Genomic DNA, 10,944 nt, shown 5'->3' with positions numbered 1-10,944 from the left:
CCAGGCACCTGTAACACTCCTGGTTGAGTCAGGGCTAATGGGGATTCGTGTTTAACAAGGTGATTCCTGATGGTGATACAGCAGAGGATGGCAATGAGAAGCTCTGCAGCACAGCTTTGAAAGGAAAGTTCTCCGTGTTCCTTCCATAAAACAGCCCTGGGGCTCAGGGGGTGAATACACCTTTGCCCACTCAACTACTTTGCCGACTGTACAACAAGAAGGTAAATAGCGCAGAAAGAGCCCTTAAGGGGGATCTGTGTGAGCCTCTGGTCTGAGTGCCCATCAGTTCTCGCCGGCGCTTTGAACAGAGAGTTCTCAGGGATAGAAAATATAGGAGTGAATTGTCAGCTGCGCTGTAAAAAATGATGATGAGGAGCTCGTAGGAGCGAGGGTGGGAGGACAGCAAAGGAAACACATTGGAAGCAGAGCTACCGCCTTTCCTGCCGGTGCCACTGAGACGCTGCACAGCCACCCGATGGCTTCTGCAAACCTGTGCAGCCTCCAAAGAGCTGCAGAAGGGAACCCAGCTCCCTGCCTGTGCCTCAGAGAGGGCTGCTTTTGCCAGTGCCGAGCATCAAAAAAGCAGCGTGGCCTTTGTGTTCCAAAGTAACAACAAGCAAACAAAACGCTGCCAAAATACAGATGCTTGGCTTTGAAAACCAGCTTTCATCCAGTGGAAATGAATGCAGAAGCGGTCGGTCTTCACTGTTAGCTCCCATTGAACCAGGCTGCAGGTTGCAGGTTAATTAGAACTAGACTCGATGGACCTTGTAGGTCCCTTCCAGCTCAGGATATTCTACGATTCTGTGATTACATAGGAAGAAATAAGGGACTTGTGGAGACAGAGCCATCACAGCTTCGTTTTCTTTGCCATCCAACTGCTTGTGAGTGGCAGCGATGGGGAGGTCAGAATCCAGTCTGATCCACGTTAGGGACTCTGTCCGAGGTCCAGAGCTTGCTCCTGGTCCCAAAGACTGAGAACTGCACTGCAAAGACAATTTAACCCAAAGGATTCTTGGCTGCCTAGTTTCTAATGCCACAATAGAGCTCTTCTCCCTTTGGCCCTATGTACCCATGTGCCATCAGAGGGTCCCAGCCGGTCTGCAGTGTTCCAGAGCTCGACAGAGGCATTGGCCCAGGATGAACATTCAATGGCCCTGTTAGTTCTTCATGCCCAGGAACACAAAAGCATAAAACAAACTGGGCACACATTATACTTCATCTCTCTTCCAGGTGGAGCATCACGTTGTATTTTTGAGGAACCAAAATACCAAAGGGATCGTTTGGTTGTGCTCCCAGAGGGGCTTGGAAAATAGGAGTAAGTCATTGCCAGGTGGCAGTGGGTGAGAAGACATAGGACTGGTCCTTCTGAGTGCCAGCCATGGGGTCAGCTCATGAGGGTATCCTGAAGGTTTTTGGCATGTCCAAGACACCAACCCAAGTTCTTTCTAATGGGGAAAGAACTAAACCACTGAGCATCTGCCTGGGACATCTTGACTATAGATGACAAGATCAGAGCTAAATCCTCACTGTATTTGCAGTTAATGCAGAGAAGTACCTAAATCCTCCTCTGCGGCTATAGTTAATGCAGAGAAACATTTACCTCTAGGGCACAATTTGTCTACCCGGAAAGCAGACATCATACTTAACCGTAAGTAAAATCACTGAGCTTAGAGTCTGGCTCTACAACACAAGTGGGTGGATCCAAGCCTCGCAGACTACAGAAGTGGGTGACTTTGGCAAGACAGATGGCTTTGTCACTGAAATCTCGTATTCATTTATCTGTCCTTAAATCTGAGTCCATCTGCTGTCTCCTGTGTTGTGCGCAGAAGATAGAAGAGGCCATTGAGATAAGGTCAATCCTTTTGCTTGGGCTCTGTACAGCTCCTTGCACACCTGAGCCCTGGATCATTCTTCCAGCCCCGAAGAGTCCATAAGAATACAGAGAGCGTGCTGCTTCCTTCTGCATTCAGTTCTTCACCCAAGACAGAAGCCTTAAACTAAGTTAATAAGTAAATAAAATGGCACTAAGCTTTGCTCATGATAGTGCTTATTTTTAATTCTCTTTTTTTTTTCTTTTTTTCCATTTTCAAGGATTTCTTTATTATTTCCTCTTTGCTGCAGCTTGCCAAAGAGTCATTTGATTTGTTTCCTCCATCCTGGAGATGAGCCAAAGGCAGGAGGAGGTCTTCAAAATGAGAACTGTCTTTGAGCTGTCCAGAAATGCTGTCCTGGAGCCTGGCACGTGGCTCAACTGCAGTGCTGGGACAGAGGCAGGGGGCTTCCCTGCACTGCAACTCAGCATGACCTTAGAGCTCAGCCTATCGGCAGCCAAAAAGGTCTCCTATGGGATGAGACTCACACCCAAACTTCCCACACAGAATTTCTAGAATCCATTTAGAGTCATTTAGGTTGGAAAATACCTCTGATGTCATCAAGTCCAACCTAGCACCACCAAGTCTACCACTAAACCATGCTCCTAAGGACTGCATCTACATGTCTTTTTTTAAATACCTCCAGGGATGGGGACTATACTGATCCTCTGGGCAGCGTATTCCAATGCTTCCTAACCTTTTCAGTGCATATATTTTTCTTAATATCCAAACTAAATCTCTCCTGGCACAACCTGCAGCCACTTTCTCCTGTCCCATTACTTGCTGCATGGGAGAAGAGACCAACCCTCACCTCAGCACAGACCTCCTTCAAGGTGGATATAGAAAGCAATGAGGTCCCCCCTAATCCTCCTTTTCTCTAGGGTAAATAATCCCAGATCATTGCTGCTTTGCACACCCTACAGATGCAGAGGATGGATGGCTATATGTGATGGCATAGCAATCAGGCTGACTTTATCCTACTCCTGAGTGCTGTTAGTCCTGAAAAGGATTTATTGGGACGGGTTGTTTGATTTAATATGCTGTGGAACTGCTCTGCGGATCACAAAATCAAAAGGTGATGAAAGACCTTCAGCAAAATGTAGGCAAATGCTGCCAGCAGCATTTTGCCCATATTTCCTTACATGTTCCAAGATTTGTGTTCGGGTGGGTGTGGATTTTTTAGCTCATTAAGAGTTTTACTGGTCTAGGTCAGGTTTTACAGGCATTTAGAAACTGTATGTCAAGTTTATAACTGAAATGTTCACAGCTGAGGGATTTGCATTGAAGCTGAAGCTGTTTAAGTAATCAGTCCATCACAGAGCAGCCACACGCACCCATCTAAACAAGGCCTGCTCTAGAATGGTGCCCATGGCGGAACTGTGCAGAGCACCATCAAAAACTGTGATTTCTTCATGTATAATTACAAGCATAAAAACGAGCTACAACTGCTGAAGAAGCCATTGCTCAAGACTTTACCTCCCTGAATCCCATTACTTTAGCACTTCTCCCAACTGCTGGAAGACTGCTTGCATTATCCAACCCATGGGATTTATTCCAGCCTCTTCCCAAAGTGAGTTCTCCCCATTCCCTGTTTGTTTGGCTGCCCACAGGTTCATGGCTTACACTTTTGAGCTCTATGCTTTAAGTTCCTATTTTATGTCTGGGTCTCCTCATCTTCTCTCACAGCTGGTGAACCTGTTGGCCAACTTCAGCTGAATCTGATGGAGAGATGCTGAACTCAGAAGTGTAAGATCTCTGGAAGTTTAATGAAAGGAGGCAGCAAGGGAAAGGGGAGCAGCAGGGAAAAGGAAGATTGCAGAATGATGGCAGTCCTATGGGAATCGATGTGGCCATGAGATCTTGCAAAGGCATCACCTACAAGCAAAGCTTCAGTCTCTCGCCCTATGAGACTCCAGAGAACGCAGACATAAATTTTATCCTTATTGGAGACCTCATCCATGGCTACAAGAACTGTTTTTGGTTTTATTTTTAATCTAGAAGTTGTTTTAAGAATGTGGTGCAGCATCAGAAGGAAAATGCAGCGAGAGGCACCATTACCAGGCAGAGCAGAACAGAAAGTGCTGCCTCCTGTTGAGATGCTCTGCAGTACTGAACAGTGGAGGAAGAAAATACTAAACAGAAACAGGTTGTGACATTGGCTCGTGGCCTGAGCACAGGCCTGGGATCTTGGAAATCCCAAGATCAAATCATGTCCCTGATAACGGCTCCTTTTATTGCCTACAAGCACTTGGGCTTTTTGGCTGCCTTCGCTAAAAGAAAGGGAAATAATAGAGCCTGTCTCCCAGGATCATTCCTGTCCAGCGCTATATAATCACTAGATGTGCACAGAGGATGAAATGTACCCCACAGTGAAATAAAAGGCACCAGCCATCACTCCTGAAGGCATTCAAAGCTTCTCCCTACCTTTGACAGCTGCCATGCTACAGCAGAGATTGTTCTGCTCAGCCCCAGCCTCAGAATCCAAATTTAGATCCTGTCCTATGACAGGAATCATTTACATGACAAAATCTGCCTTTCTCCAGATCTCACTCATTAAGTCCTTCCTCCCACACAGTGTAGCAGCATCATGCTGGTGGAGTCTGGAGCATGACAAGATAACCACCATGGGGATAGCAGCAGGTCCATGAGCAGGATGGATACTTTTACTGGGATATAGCTGGGTGCTCAGCACTTCGGGGGCACCCCTCACAGCCAGAAAGGGGGTGAGGACTCATCACTGTCCTGCAGTCCCACCACAGACTATGGGAACTCAGGAGTGAGTGGGGAGCGCTGCCCTTGGGGCATTTCAGGTGGGATATTAGGAGAAATTGCTTCTCTAAGAGAGGACAGGCTGCCCAGAGAGGTGATAGAGTCACTGTCCATGGAGGTGGTCAAGAAATGCATATATGTGGTATTGAGGGAAATGATTTATTGGGCAATATTGGTGTTAGATGGAAAGCTAGACTAGATAATCTTAGAGGTCTTTTGCAACCTTAATGATTCTATTCTATAGTATTTTTAAGGCAGGCGTGGAAGTTGTTGCAATGCTTTGTGGTTGTAGGTGCCTGAATGAGAATGGGATTTTTATCAGCTGCTGGGTCTCAACTGAGCATCCGGAATGGAAAGACCCACCTTGCAGCCATTGCCACTCTACAGTGGATGATCAAAGACCCTGCCCATGACAGGGAGTTGGAACTAGATATCTCTGAGGTCCCTTCCAACCCATGCCATTCTACGGTTCTGTGTTTCTATGTGATCACACAGGTTAATATGAATGTGATCTTGGTGATGGTTTTAAGAAATTCCATATATCCTTCAAGTCATTCTAGAAAATACAGCTCCTTATGTATTCTTCCTGGGGTCATTCAGGGTATCTCTAAGTTACTTGAAGTATGGTTTCAAAGCTTTCCTTATTGAATAGCTGTCATCTTCCCAGCTCAGAAGGGATGACAGAGGAGCTCCTTCCTCCCATAGGAGTCTTCACGGTACTCCTTACCTCAGTAGCTCTCAGAAAAGCCAGAGCTTGCTTCATATCTTTCGTGCTTCAAAGATCCCTCTGTTGAGGCAGTCAGCACCCTCCTAGAGCCTAATTGTTGACTGCTCTGTGTCTACACGGCTTGAATGGCATGTTCTGCATGCTGACACTCAGCTCCTTGGCAGGGATCAGAGGGTTTGACATGTCATCGAGAACAGGAATGTGAGGATAGGGTGGCTGCAGTAAAATTTTAGAGGAAGGAAAGACATCACTGGGAGTTCCAAATGCTACAACTTGTCTGGCTCCAAAAGGTCTCAATGAGATGAGTTGGTATCTGTTACCCGCTGGTGGCATGCTGCCATCCCTGCTAGATCTGGACATGATTCCACATCACCCATGTTCTTATGGACAAAGGCAACATGGGCTGTTGGTGCAAGGAAGCAGCACCAGGAATCATTTTCCAGCGATGCAGTTGTAAGTGTTCTTGCTGGGAAGCTGCTCCTCCTGCAGCTTCCACGCCCCAGGACATATCATCTTTCAGATGAGTCACAAGCTCCATGCCTTCTAGCCCAGCATCAGCTTCAGGAATGTCCCTCCTGTGTTTCACAAGGACACCGTGTTCATCCCCATTGCTTAGCCGGGCTGTGAGCTGGGGCTGTGCCCACATCTTCACCCATCCCTCCATTTGCTCCATGTGCACCATGCAGAGCCATGTGCAGCTGCACCATGGGGAGAGGGCACATGATGGCTAGCAGCAAAATGGAACCATAGCACCACGTAATATTCTGAATTAGAAGGGGCCCACAAGGATCAAGTCCAACTCCTGGCTCCATACTGGACCACGTAAAACCCAAATCGAATATCTGAGAGCATAGTCCAAATGTCTTTTGAGATCCAGCATTTCAGGGCCTTGACCAGTTCCCTGGAGAACCTGTTCCATGCCCACCACCCTCTGGTGAAGATACTTCTTGTTGAGCCATACCTGGGGCACTTTGGATGGAGATGCACTCTAGCATGTTTTTGTCCTTCATCAATGAGATCATAGTTATAGAATCATTAAGGTTGGAAAAAACCTCTAAGATCATCTAGTGCAACCATCAACCCATCATCACCATGCTCACTAACCATGTCCCTCAGTGCCACATCTCCATATTTCTTGGGCACCTTCAGGGACAGTGACCCTCCTACCTCCCAGGGCAGCCTGTTCCAATACCTCACCACTCTTTCTGGGAAGAAATTTTGCCCAGTATCCAACCTAAAACTCCCCAGGCACAACTTAAGGCCATCACCTCTTGTCCTATCGCTGCATCCATCCCTCCTCCTAAAGTCTCTGGCATGATAACCATGGGTTTGTGTGGACTCGTGGCATATTTATCCTTTGGAAGATGCCCTTGAACTTCTCTCCCGTCAACTGGCACCTATTTCATTGCACTCAGGCCTCCTCCGTAGTCACGCAGAGCAGCAATTTGGGCAGCTGCCTGGGCTTCCATCAGCACGAAGCTCCTGCCAAAGGAAACCTATTGTCCCAAACAGGGCACATTCGTTTTACACTCTCAGACACTGCAGGAAAAGAGGTCATTCCACTCAGCTGTTTCTGCCAGTTTCCACCAAAGTGATCACAATTCAGGGTCTGTTTCTGTGTTGGACGCCAACCACGTAACGCATAACACTCTTAATCTCAGTAATTGTAGTTTATTGAGGTTCTTGAAAACGGGCAGAAATGGCTTTTGGAAGAATAAAAATTAAAGAAAAAAATAAAAATCCTAAACTCGGAATCAGTGAGGAAATTCCCCCAGTGGATCACGGCTGGAAACAAACATGTTTTTGTGCTCGCAGAAAATCAGCAAGACTAACGGTGCCATTGTTTGTGTGAGGGGGATTTCCATGTTCCAGGGGAAATCTTGGAAGCCATTTCAGCAGCTGACCCCGGGAGAGCAGGAGATGTGAACAAGCAGGTTAAAAATAATGTTTGTTTTTAATTTTAATGATAATATCGATTTGGGTGACTTTTATTTTTTCATTCTTTTTTTCCCTGTGCCTGCTTTCTGAACCTTTAGGAGGCATTTTGCCTCGCTTTCCCCCTCAGATGAGGACTGCAAATGTACTGCTCCATTTTGCCCCCCGTAGAATCACAGAATCATAGAATCTCAAGGTTGGAAAGGACCTACAAGATCATCTACTCCAACCATCCTCCCATTACCATTGCTACCACAAGCACTAAACCATCTCTCATAGCACCTCATCCAGACAAGTAAGAGCTCCTTATCACGTAGCAAGAAATTCTTGCACCAAAGATGGCACGAAACATCACATTTTATCATAAAATTTCTCTTTGCCTACAAAGAGAAACAAATAAATATGCAGTCTGGAAGAAAACAAACGTGACTTTGTGAAGCCTTGATAGGGATTGCCTTTGGAATGGGGCTGTGCATGAGGACAACTGCACTTTTCTTTTTGGTTCTGTGTATTTGGAGGAAATCTGTTCGTCTTTGCTGTGTAGGACGTGGCTCTCCATGCCCACCCCTGACAATCTGCTAGTAAATGTCTCCCTGCTCTGCTCATGGGATGCCAGGAGCTGGTTGAATCCTAAATGTAGTCCCACAAATAGGGCATTGATCTCCGTTGAAGAGGTGGGGGATAAAGGGGAATGATTTAAAAGTAAAGGAAGGGAGATTTAGATGAGATGTTAGAAACTGTTTATTCAGAGGGTGGTGAGGCACTGGAACAAGCTGCCCAGATAAGCTGTATGTGCCCCATCCCTGGAAGTGTCTAAGCCCAGGCTGGGTGGGACTTTGGGCAGCCTGATCTGATGGCTGGTGGTCCAGCCGATGGAGTTGGAAATAGATGGGCTTTAAGGTTCTTCCTAGCCCAAACCATCCTATAATTCTGAGAATCTGTATTTGCATATGGGATAAGTTACGCTTTTCCAGTGTTCCCATGTAACCTCCATGGTGGTTACTTAGGATTGTACCCCACTTCCAGCTGAAAGACCTCACAGAGACCCTCTATGATGTGTTGTATCACCCTGAAAGGACCAGCAGACAGCACCAGGCTGATCTCATTAACTCTGAAGACCAAGTCTGACAACAATGACCCTGATGCTGGTCTGGGACGCAGCAGCCACACCAAATATAGGCTTGCTCTTGGCAAACCCAAAGCTTTCTCCTCCTATCCCCTGGATGGACAGATTTATTCCTTTTAAGTACCTCAAGGCCATAGAATCACAGAAATATTTAGCTTGGAAAAGACACGGGATCATCAAGCCCAATTATCAACCTAACACCAGCAAGCCTACCACTAAACCACATCCCTCAGTGCCACATCCACACATCTCTTAAATACTTCCAATGGCAGAGACTCCGCCATTGCCCTGAGCAGCCTGTTCCAATGCCTGAACACCCTTTCCATGAAGAAATTCTTTCTGATAGCCAATCTAAAAACCCTGATGCAACTTGAAGCTGTTTCCCACTTGAGGACATTTCCATCTTGAGGCCAAAAGCTGTCCATAGAGACATTTGCATTTCCTGAAGTCCTCAGAAGGCAGGGGAACTCAGGAAGGGTTTAAGGGGCTTGCTGTTTTGCAGGACTCTACCCAATGCCAAAAGCCATGAAGGAAAAAGCAGGTGGGGGAAAAGTCCATTGGCCAAGGATGGTACCATGGACAGCCAAAGAACAAGGTGAGATGAGAAGGAAGGAGCTGGAAATCTCTGCCTTGGCTTGCTGGCTTTTATCTGTACGTAAGGAAGCATGCAATCACCCTGAACACTTTTCCACCACCAGTTGATTGCCCTGCCTGATACCATTTGGGAGATCGCTATATACCATGCCTGGACTGCCTGCCAGGAAAGCATGACTGAGAGGGTGATAGGGAGGGACCATTACAGGGAATGCAATGGCATCACTACTGATGGGAATGTTATCTCATCCCCTCTGAGCAAGCACTGCATGGTCACCTTGACATCGGAGTGGTGGTTTGGCATGGAGAGCAAAGATAAGATGACGCTATTCCTGCTGCTGTGGCAAATATTTGTATGTGATAGGATAGGTGCTTGGGATCTCACTGCAGGCTGGAAGTAATGGTTTGAGATTGGCAGCATGAAACTTCTGCCCTACCCTGGGCTGTATGACATGTCCAAGGGCCCCAAAACTCTTCTGGGTGTATCTGGGTGTACTGCTGTTGGTACTCAATAATGAGTAGACTATGTTTACCTTCCTTTATCCTTAAGGATTAGTATTACTTTGCAGAAATTGTGTGAATAACAGAGGAGCTCACATTCAGATACACTGGAAATAGAACACCCTCACTGGCCAAAGATGAGCAAGTACAAGGTGGGAAAAACCCTGACTTAAAAATATCCATTCAACTTGCAGTGGTGCAGCTTGTGTGGGTGCATCCGGATAGCCTTTAATGACACCCTCACATGCTATTATTTGCAAAGAGTGGCTGCCTCTTCCAGTGCTCAGGATGTGCTGTGCTCTGTTAATGAGCAGCTAATCAGCATTTATCTGTTGCTGCTCTCTGCTGAACCCTACAGAACTGGACGATGGACCCAACATCCCACAGCAGCCCAGGGAGTACAGAGGGAGTCCTGCTCTGCCTCCAAGCAAAGGACATTCAGTGCTTCAGGGGTTTCCCTCACATCTTTTTGGGGTTTAGTCTTTAGCTGTCATTTGAAAAACCACACCTGAGCACAGGCCAGTTGAAGTTTGGAAAATGGTTTCTGATGGGCACACATTCACTGGAACCCAAAGAACAATGATGGTTGGACTAGGTGATCTTAGTGGGTTTTTTTTCTGATCTTAATGATTCTATGATTCCATGACAATCCTACTCCAAAGCTCAAATATTTAGATGTTTTCTGAAATGGAGGAAGAAACCTTACATTTCCCCACTGTTGTTCTTATAAATGGCTGAATGGTTTTGGCTGAAAGTTCAGCAGAAGTTGCACAAAACGCTCCTTGTAGAAATTCTACCCGATTTATTCAGTTTTCAACATTAAAAGAAGGTAATACATCATCCAGCTGGAAGTCTTGGGTGATTTACTGACCTATCCTGAAGGGCTACCTAGAAGTTAAAAAAACATACATCTCCATCCCTCAACAACATTAACTGCTCCAAAGGAGAGAGAAGCTTACCTCAGCTTACTGGCAAATAGAAGAGGGAACGCTTCAGAGCATCTGATTTCCAGATTAGATTCAGGGATGTTCCCTGGTTCTTCCTCAAAAGCTCCTTAAATAAAAACCCACAAAAAAACATCGGAGATATCAGAAAATCAACATTCGGCTTCTTTAAGGTCTCTGAAGAGTTCAAGAGATGAAAATAACTGCAGAAATATCAATAAATCACAGCCGAAGTCTGATGTCCCATCCCTGGAGACACTCAAGGTCAGGATGGAAATGGCTCTGAGCAACGTGATCGAGCTGTAGGTGTCCCTGTTCATTGCAAGGGAGATGGACCAGATGACTTGTAAGGGTCCCCTCCAGCTCTAATGATTCTATGATTCCATGAGATGAAGGACAATGAGGAAAAAGTGAAATTAGTAATACCTGCTACAAGCACATAAACATTTTGTATCCTGTGCTTCTTAGGATCCT

Source organism: Coturnix japonica, chromosome 1 (genome assembly GCF_054131305.1).
Source record: "Coturnix japonica strain WE chromosome 1, WE-NBRP24, whole genome shotgun sequence".
Taxonomy (NCBI): Eukaryota; Metazoa; Chordata; class Aves; order Galliformes; family Phasianidae; genus Coturnix; species Coturnix japonica.
This window is presented reverse-complemented; position numbering follows the sequence as displayed.